At 55.9% G+C, this 8,366-nt stretch overlaps 1 pseudogene; it reads right to left on the bottom strand.

Annotated features, from left to right (window-relative positions):
• Positions 1–3,611: 3,611 nt before the first annotated feature.
• LOC108541710 (putative uncharacterized protein encoded by LINC00528) lies at positions 3,612–7,535 on the bottom strand (annotated as a pseudogene).
• Positions 7,536–8,366: the final 831 nt, after the last annotated feature.

The following is an 8,366-nucleotide window of genomic DNA, read 5'->3' on the forward strand; positions in this document are numbered from 1 at the left end:
GGAGCTTGCAGTGAGCTGAGATCCGGCCACTGCACTCCAGCCTGGGCGACAGAGCGAGACTCCGTCTCAAAAAAAAAAAAAAAAAAGAAAAATGTTTTTAGAGGCTGGGCATGGTGGCTCACACCTGTAATCCCAGCACTTTGGGAGGCCGAGGCAGGTGGATCACGAGGTCAGGTGATCGAGACCATCCTGGCTAACACAGTGAAACCCCATCTCTACTAAAAAAATACAAAAAAAATTAGCCGGGTGTGGTGGCGGGCGCTTGTAGTCCCAGCTACTCAGGAGGCTGAGGCAGGAGAATGGCGTGAACCCGGGAGGCAGAGCTTGCAGTGAGCAACAGAGAGACTCCACCTCAAAAAAAAATGTTTTTAGAGAATTAAATACCTTTCAAAAATGCATCTCGGACCAAACTTGTTCCCTCGGGGGGCTGGGATGTGCCCATGACCAGGGCTCTGGGACGCCTCCCGCCCAGAGGGCTCTGGGATGCCTTCCGCCTGGAGGCCCAGCACAGGGACCACTTGCCCCGTCAGGCCACCTCCGCTGGCAGCTCCTGCGGGTCCCGGCTCCTCCACGGCCAGTCATTCCTGACCGCCCTCTGCCCTCTGTGTCTGTAGCTACTGAGTTGCCGCTGCTGGCTGGTAAGAGAATTCTTCCTGTCCTTCCCTAATGGTGTGGCCATGTATTTTAACAAGAAAAGACAAGCGGGAAAATGGTCTTTTTCCCCAAGCTTCTTGCCCACGTCAAGGGCAGGCCTGCTCCACCAGCATCTGCCAATGCTTTTTCATCTCGATCGTGGCTAATGGGAGGGGTCGCTGCTGTTGGAGAGGGTGGGATGGGAGGAGTCTCAGAATCAAGATGCAGGGCAGGATCAGGGATGGAAAATCAGAAACCCACTTATTTCAAGCCAGGATTGTGATAAGAAGGACTTCGGTGAACAGCCCTAGGGCGAGGCCCACAAGCAGAAGCAATCGGATGGCACCAAAGAGAGCACCAGCCCCCAGAACCTTGCAGAGCCCTGAGTGAGGGGGGAAGGCCTGCTGGCGTTCCCAGGCACAGGCATCCTATCCCTGGCCCCAGGGAGGGTGTAGTCTCTGCTCCCACCAGGTCAAGGTTTGGAAGAGGGTGAAGAACTTCGTGCATGAGACAAGGGGCATGAGAACAAGGCCCACCCCCAGCATCCTCCCTGCAGCACCATCCTCTCCTCCTCCCTGGAGAGTTCTCCAAGGCCCTGGGGAGAACTAAAGCACAGTCACGCTCTTGGCAAGGCACCGTAGCAGCAGAGCATGTAGGTGTAAGCACGCGCAGTAGAGAGGAGATTTGGTGTAGAGAAAGAGATTAAGTAGGGCTGAGGCAGTTATGAACGTCATAGTTTTAGATGCATTTTCAGGTGCCAAAGAATCGCCCTTGGCTTTGAGAGCTGGATGGTGAGCTCGGCTGGGGTTGGGAGCCAGTGGCACGTGTACTATTGAAGCTGGCTTTCCCACACAGGGCCCAGGGGTGGCAGCGCCCCACCCCGGGAAGTCCTCGGGGTGGATCCACCATTCAAAACTTTGGATCCAGCGTTCAAAACTGAGATACAGGCTAAGAATCCCTAATGCAGGATTGCCTTTGAGCATCATGCTGGCAAAGATTCCAAAATGTGAAAAATTGAAACATCTCTGGTCCCAAGCATTCTAGATAAAGGGATATGCACCCACCTGAAGCCCCTCCTTTCTCCATCAGCATCTCTAAAGATGATCCCAAGAGCCTTCCTCCTCCCTCTCTCCAGGAAGATCCTTTACTGGGGGCCACATGCCTGTGAGAACCGAGGGCTAGACCAGGCCTCTGCCTGGCTGGCTGACTCTGGACGTGGCTCTCCAAGCCTGTTTCTACCTTTGAACCAGGAAAAGAACATCTGTTTCTCTGCCCTGTAAACAGATCCTAGACGCTGTGAACTTTGGGTTTTGTGGGGTGCTGAGCCATCCCTCTGTGGCTGCCTGAGTTGGTCCCATACAGGCGTCCCTTCCCTGAAGGCTGATCCGGCCCTTCCCATGGCACACGTGGGAGCAGCTCCTGCCCAGGCCAATGGCCGGAAACACCACAGTGGCTCCTCTGGCTGGAGGAGGACGACACTTGGACCTCAGTGCAGTTTGTAGGAAAGGAAGGATGCCACGGGGTCAGATCACATGTGAGGGAGATTTGGTACAGAAACTAACACAGGAATTAAGGTGGCAGAAACGTCACGTAAGGTGAGGCATGTGTCTCCTGGCCTCTCATCTATCTCAGGTCTGAACTTTGCACAGCATGAGGCTGCAGTGCTGAGACTCAGCCCCTCCCCGGGGGGCCCACAGCCTATGCCACTCACTCTGCACGTGGCATTCTTGGTTTCTGCATCTTTGAGCAGAATGCTAGACACAGTGGTGGTTTACCCTCTGCTCAATATCCCTTTAACAAATCACCATGCAAAACATTCCAGCTGGGGGAAAAAAAAAATCAAAAAAAAAAAAAATCAAAAAAAAAAATGCAACAAAGCAAAACAAACAAACAAAAAAAAAAACAAAGAAAACAAAACATTCCAGCTGGGTACAGCCCCCGCCACGCCAGGACCCCATACCGGGTCCTCCACTCCCTTCCCTCTGCTGGGTTTGATTTGACCAACATCCAGAGTTCACTTCAGAAAGGGCAGGGTGAGAGGAAGGATAGCATGGGGGTCCCTGGCCTGGGCCAGCCCTGGTGCAGACGCCAGAGGGCCCAGCTCCCCCTGGGAAATCCTGCTTGCCCTGCCCCCCCACCCATTCTGAGCCACAGCCAGACTCTGGGAGGGCTGTGCTCAGAGTTTTCCAGCCCTTGGGCCTTAGGAGGTAGCCCTCCAAAAGTTGGTGGCGAGGGCTCACTAGCAGCTGAGGGGTGTTGGCATTAGATAGAGCAGTCCCACGGAAAAGGCTGCTTGAAGCAATATGGGAAACCCCAGACTGGTCTTTCTGCAAAAGCTGAGTCATGCCAGCCTCCCAGAGCTTCTGCGGGGCCACACCCGCCCCAGCAACGGGGCTGGGGAATCCCTGGGGTCTACTTGCCGGTCGGTGGGTGGGACTGGTCTTCACCATGGCCGTGAACACGATTTTCACCCCCTCCACCCCGCACTGCCCGCCTCTGGTCCTGAATCTTGCCATCTCTCCCTTCTCCTCCAGCAAGACTCTTGCCCTCACAACCCACCGGCCCTTCAAGGCCCAGCGCCTGGGGAAGGCACCACCTGGGCAGGGAGCCACACAGCCAGGCACCACCAGCCAGGCTGTCAGGGCAGAGCGCTGAGTCTAGGCAGAGAGGGGAGCTCTGTGGTCGGTGCTAACTTGGCCAGGAGCCACCAGCCCCTGCGCTGTGGCCCTTTGATGTTGGCTGAGAGCCCTGGGCCATCCCTGCAGCCCCAGTTCCTGGGGTACTAACTTCAGGGAGGGCTCTGTGCCCCTGGCCTCCCTGCCACGCGATGGTGTGCGTTCACTCTGATTTTCTACCCCAGGTCTCAGGCAGGCATTGTCGGTTTCTGTCCCAGAGATGAGGGGAATGGGGTGGCCAGGAAGAAAGAGACCCTTCACTCCAGCAATCAGGCTCCCGCCAGTACTGGGGTGGGCTCCATTTCAGGGACCAGGAGGCACCATGGAGCCCATGGGCTTGTTCCCAGGGGAGCAGCGGCCTTGTGCAGACCTCGCCTCCTGCGGTGTGGGGGGATGAGATGCCTGGAGGGACAGGAGGGAGAAATGGCCCACTTGGTAATAGATATTACCGAGTGTCAGCCCTGGCCAGCAGGGGACAGGCCAGCTCTGCCCCTGCCTCCCCAGCCCTGTCCTCAGGCCAGGAGGACACTGGCCCCTCCACTCCTCATTCCTTCTGCTTCTGAGAGCACCTGAGCTTCAGTGAGAGCACAGCGGCCTGGCCGGGGAACAAGTGGCACCTGCAGCGAGCCCACCATCAAGAAGAGCATGGAAGTGTCTGGGGCAGATGGTCGGGATAGAGGCTTCAGGGCAGGGGGAGGCGGTGGGGGCAGCTGGCGGGGAGGGGTGAAATTCCAAGGGTGCACTGAGAAGGGGGCTGGGGTGGAAGAGGAAAAGGGCAGGGTGTGGCAGCCTCTCCGCTCTTGTCTTTCTCCCCATGCCCCTTGGGAGCCGCCATCCAGCCCCCTGCCTGAAGCACCCACAGGGAGTCCATCCACCCCACTCCCAGCAAATGGAGCTGTCAGGGGCCTCCGACCACACTGCTGGGTAATCACAAGCCACGCTTCCTGAGCGCATACTGGCTGCCTAAGACCTTGCATTTCATGTATTCACAGCCCGCCTCTGAGGAATGTACTATCATCTCCTTAATGACAGGACATCGGGGCCCAAGAAACTTGCTCTGGGGCCTCGGGACAGGAGGAGCTGGCGGCCAGCTTTTCTGGGGGCAGCCCTTGCCAGTTATAGCCATGAAGCGCGTCAGGGATAGAGCTGAGAAAACAAACTCTGAAGGCTGAGCTCTTAACCACCAAGCTAGGGGCCTCCCGCGCTCCTCTTGACCTCCGTCCGCCCTGGGAGGCCACCCAGACCCCTGTGCCCATGCTCCCTCTGCCCTCCAGATGCACAAATGCTTGTGGTAAGAACCACGCCCTGCTCTTCAGTGCACTAGTGTCCCTTGTAGAGTTCTCTGTCCTGACTTCTGCCCCGTCACTTGGGAGTGAGCTCTGTGCACTGTCTCTTCATCTTCACCCAGGGATGTGAAGGGCTGATGACTGTGGAGATGCTGAATGGGACAGCATCAGTCTCGGCACTCTTGGGAGGAGACCCTCAGAGGAAAGCCGGGACCCCGTCAGACTGAGCTAGCAATACACCAGCCCCGGAGCTCCCAGTCTGTTACTGCAGCGTGCCTGCAGAAAGAGTCTGCCATCAAGAAGATGGTGGACTTCTTTCTCCAGGTGCTGCTGCTACTGCTTTGGAGCCGTAGGAACGCTGCAATCTCCTTCCACAGAGAATGTGCTCTCCAAGTGCGTGGAGTGCCTCAGCCAACAGGCTCAGGCTGCAGCCACAGAGGCCACGTGCTCCAGGCACTGAGCCAGTGGTATGGGGGTCTGTCCCTTGCTCCTGCAACAGCATCCTTGGCCCTGAACTGCTGTTGGTGTGGCAGCAGGGCCCTATCAGATCTGCTTCACAGCTGACCAGTTCTCCTTCCCTCTCTCCCCTCCCAGGGGTCCGATCCCCACTGTGACCTGAAGGCTGTCCCTGTCCAATCCCGCCCCTTCCTCTTGGGTGTCACCTCCCACCCAGCTTTCTCTCAGTATCTGCTTGCCTGAGGATGGAAACTGACTCTGTCCTGTGCTGAGTAATACCAAGAGGAAACCCAGAGGACTTTTCTTTTCTTTTTTTTTTTTTTGTTTTCATTTTAGAAACAGGGCCTCACTCTGTTGCCCAGGCTGGAGTGCACTGACAGGATCACAACTCAGCACAGCCTCAACCTCCCGAGGTCAAGTCATCCTCCCACCTCAGCCTCCTGAGGAGCTGGGACCACAGGCACACACCACCATGCCTGGCTATTTTTTTTTTTTTTTTTTTTTTTGAGATGGAGTCTCACTCTGTCGCAGGGGCTGGAGTGCAGTGGCCGGATCTCAGCTCACTGCAAGCTCCGCCTCCCGGGTTCCCGCCATTCTCCTGCCTCAGCCTCCGGAGTAGCTGGGACTACAGGCGCCTGCCACCTCGCCCGGCTAGATTTTTGTATTTTTCAGTAGAGACAGGTTTTCACCGTGTTAGCCAGGATGATCTCAATCTCCTGACCGCATGATCCGTCCGTCTCGGCTTCCCAAAGTGCTGGGATTACAGGCTTGAGCCACCGCGCCCGGCCTACCTGGCTAATTTTTTATCTTTTTTATTTTTTTGTAGAGATGAACATCTCACTGAGTTGCCCAGGCTGGTCTTGAACTCCGAGTGGCCCAGTCTGGTCTTGAACTCCCAAAGGACTTTTGAACAAAAATGCTCAAACTCGTTGTTCACCATGGAAATGCAAAACCAAAATAACACCGAGGTATCATTTTATACTATTAGACTGGCAAAGGTTTAGAGGCTAGATCCTGCCCGGTGTTGGTGGGGATGACGCAGGGTGGCCAGCAAGCCCTGCTGTGGGATTAAAGTGTACCGCCGGGAAGACCTCACCACAGGCCCACCTTAGACAGGAGCTCTGTCCCTACGGTTCGGTCCCCAGATCTCTCTCTAAGGAAACCCTTATTTAGGCTCAGAGCGCCGTGTTTGAGGATATGAATGAGAGTGGTTTGTCATGGTGGCAAGTTGGAGGTCACTGGGGTTCCATGTTTTGGGAAGCAGGTGGGCGAAATGCGGAGCCGCCCACAGTGGGGACGCCAGGGCACTGGAGCCACATGTGCAGCAACGTGGGGGGACCCAGGATGGAGCTGGGTGGAGAAAACGTGTCAGCTCACGCACACGACAACAGCACACTTGCCCCTGAGACTGCACAGGAGCCAGTCCGTGGCGCGGAGGGAGCCAGCAGTGCTGTCTCGTTCGCCTTCCGCAGTCCATCTTCCAGCCCTGTGCCGTCCTCACACGAGAGTCCCTCAGGTGTGCGGCAACCTCGACTCTGCACACCCAGCCTTGGACACCCACAGCACAAACAAGGACCCTCCCAGATCTGTCCCCAAGCCCCTCCCCTGGCCTGTGTGCGGGCGTCTGAGCGGGTGGAGGCCAGCCCTAGGCTCTGCTTCCCTGTGAGCCAGGGTCTGGGCCGAGTCTGACCTGGAGGCCCAGGGCCACAGCCGGAGAGGTCACATCATTCCAGGAGTTCCGAGGAACCCAACACAGGCCCCCTGAAGCTGGCTGTGACCTGGGCCTGTCAGAAGCAGCCTGAGAGGAGGGTCGCAAGTGACCCAGACCTGGGAAGGAGGGAAAGGTTTGAATTTTGCAAAACAAAACAAAACAAAAAAACAAAAAAAGTTTGCCCTTTTCCCTTGACCATGGGGGGACAAGATGGGCGTGAGGCCTCCCGACCAGGAGAGGAAGGCCACCTGGCGAAGCTGCAGTCCCAGCATTATCTGTATGTTAAATTGATGTTTTAAATCAGAGTTGCATATCCAAGTAATTGAAGAATAAATAACAAGCACGGGGGCTGGTGATGGGCTGGGCCAGATTCTCTGCAACCCCCTTTCCAAACCTCTAGTTCTGTGAGGACCAAAAATGACCACCCCAGACTTTTCCAGAAACAGCCTGGGGATACTGAAAGTTTCCCAGAACACAGGCAGTGAAAGGGAAAGATGCTCAGCCCTTCCGGTGTGGCCGGGTGGCTCAGAGCAGGAGGCGATGCAGATCCAGGGGCCCGAGTACCACAGACTGGAGGCTTGCACAGGAGAAGCGGGTTTCCTCACAATTCTGAGCCGGAAGGCAGAGCTAAATGCGCAGGCGGGGCTGGGTTCCCCGGACGCCTCTCTCCGTGGGTTGGAGACAATGTGTTGTTCTCCCCGGGCCCTTTCCTGTGCGGGTGTCCATGTCCCCATCAGGACACCAGTCAGATAGGAGCAGGGCCATCCAGTGACCTCACTTAACCTTAATCACCTCCGGAAAGTCCCTATCTCCAAGCACAGTCATGTTCTGAGGTCCTGGGGGGTCAGGGCTTCAACTTACGAATTTTGAGAGCACTCAAGTCAGCCCATAACGGTGGACTTTGAAATAATCTTTTAGGAACTGGACTCCCCGAGAATGCTTTAGAAAATGCCAGCCTCGTTCTGTTTCAAAGGGGAACTGAGGAAGAGGGGCTGAGTTTTCACAGGAGGAGGAGCCCAGTGGCAGGAAGTGACAGTGAGAAACTGCAGCAAAAAGCAGAACCAAAGGCCAAAGGTGACTATGTGGTCTCCGGTTCGCCTTCCCCGTCAAACCTGGCTGGGTTTGGTGTTTCATTTTCATTGCCAAAAACATCATTCAGGCCGAGTGCAGTGGTTCATGCCTATAATCCCAGCACTTTGGGAGGCCGAGGTGGGAGGATTGCTTGAGCCCAGGAGTTGAAGACCAGCCTGGGCAACACAGCAAGACCCTGTCTCAAAAAAAAAAAAAAAAAAAAAAGGCCAGGTGCGGTGGCTCATACCTGTAGTCCCAGCACTCTGGGAGGCCGAGGCAGGCAGATCACCTGAGGTCAGGAGTTCGAGACCAGCCTGGCCAACATGGTGAAACCCCCATCTCTACTAAAACTACAAAAATTAGCCAGTCATGTTGGTGGGTGCCTGTAATCTCTGCTATTCGGGAGGCTGAGGCTGGAGAATCACTTGGACCCAGGAGGCAGAGGTTGCAGTGAGCGGAAATTGTGCCATTGCACTCCAGCATGGGCGACAGAGCTAGACTCCATCTTAAAAAAAAAAAAAAAATAGCCAGGCG

This window comes from Rhinopithecus bieti, unplaced genomic scaffold (assembly GCF_001698545.2).
Source record: "Rhinopithecus bieti isolate Rb0 unplaced genomic scaffold, ASM169854v2 scaffold_20777, whole genome shotgun sequence".
NCBI classification, from domain to species: Eukaryota; Metazoa; Chordata; class Mammalia; order Primates; family Cercopithecidae; genus Rhinopithecus; species Rhinopithecus bieti.